Raw genomic sequence first — 1,713 nt, forward strand, 5'->3', positions numbered from 1 at the left:
TGAGAGGACTTCCTGTTGGTGGAGGACTGGAAGGGCAGACCTGAGAGGACTTCCTGGACTGGAGGTCTCCCAGTCCAGGAAGTTCTTAGTGAGTCACAGGGTTCACTAGAACCATGGCAGCTAAAGAGTTAAACCTCTGAACTGAGTCACTGAACTGTGTCACTGAACTGACTCACTGAACTGACTTACTGAACTGACTCACTGAACTGACTCACTGAACTGTGTCACTGTACCAAGTTACTGAACTGATTCTCTATAGTGAGTCTCTGAATTGAGTCTTTGCAAAGTGATTGGCTGCCTCTCCTCCGTAAGGCCATCGGATCAAGCAGGTTTGCCTGCAGCTGAAAATACTCCAGAGGTGAGTCTGAGCATACAGGAGCTGTGCAGGTGAACCTGGAAGATGCTGTTGCCATGGTAACGGCACTACAAGGAAGCACACAGAGTCGTTCTGTTGTTTTATGCCTTTAAGGCTCCTCCACCTTAAAGGAGGAACTGAGGAGGAACATCAGCACCTGGGTGGAGCAGGACTAGAAGTCCAGGTAATGTCTGACTGGATGACAAGGTTCAGGTCAGTCCACCGTCACAGCTCACCTGGCCAGGTGACAGCAACATGGCTGCCTGATGCAGCTTCAGGTCTGACTGCTGCTCATAAAACACCGAGCGAGGTTAACAGCTAACGGAGTGACACAAGATCACCCATCATCCATCCGTCATCCATTCATCATCCAACCATCCAACCATAACCCCAGCTCCTCTGGGGAATCCCGAGATGCTCCCAGACCAGAACCAAGGTCCAGTCCGGTTCTGTTTGGCTTCACTGATCCCCGAGAAACCACCAACACAAAGTAGAGGGTAATCATTCAGCAAAAGCAGCAGCAGAGAAAGGATTAAGTTAATCTGTTAATGCAGACACCAGGCCCAGTTACTGAACCAGAACCAGAACCTTTCAGCTCCAGTCTGCTCTGGCTGCTTTATGGAAACATGATGAACTAGCAGGAAACAAAATGGCGGCAGAATAAAGGACAAGAAGCTGGAAACCAGAACTGATGAGAAGGACCTCGCTGCAGCAAGCAGACAGACCTCATGTCTTTCTCAGACCCTATTTGGAAATAGGACAATTGCACTCCGGAGATGAAGGGGGCGCTATTTCCTGTATTATCCCCGAACTCCCATTTTTATTTTCTTTTGAAATCTGTAATAAGTTTTCACCTTTAGGAAATAGTTTTTGTTACACAGGAGAAGAGAGGAAGTGCTTAGAGGAACTCCTCGCTGAGAATGATGGGAAGTTCCGCCCTCTGGTGGTGGAAGAAAAATGTAAAGATTTTCCCGAATGTATTAGTAAACCACAATTTAACAATAATAAACATAACACCAGTAGAAAAGTCTCGCCTGAATTTCCCCTCTGAAGGTCAATGAAAGATGTTTCTATTCTATTCATTGTCAGTATAAACATATTTTGTACATTTAAAACAGCAACGAAGAGAAACAAATGAAATTCGGGTAAATATTTAAAACACCAAAACTACCTAAAACGTCAAAACGTTTAACATTTAATTTGAAATGAATTCCGTTATAAAGGAGTTTTATTTCTATTTTGTATAAGTTACATCTATAGATAAGTTTAAGAGCAAAATAACTTGGCAATTACTAAATTATTTTGATAAAGATTAAAGATTAACATTGTAATCTTACTCTTTTGAACTGATATATATA

The sequence above is a fragment of the Poecilia reticulata genome, linkage group LG18 (genome assembly GCF_000633615.1).
Source record: "Poecilia reticulata strain Guanapo linkage group LG18, Guppy_female_1.0+MT, whole genome shotgun sequence".
NCBI classification, from domain to species: domain Eukaryota; kingdom Metazoa; phylum Chordata; class Actinopteri; order Cyprinodontiformes; family Poeciliidae; genus Poecilia; species Poecilia reticulata.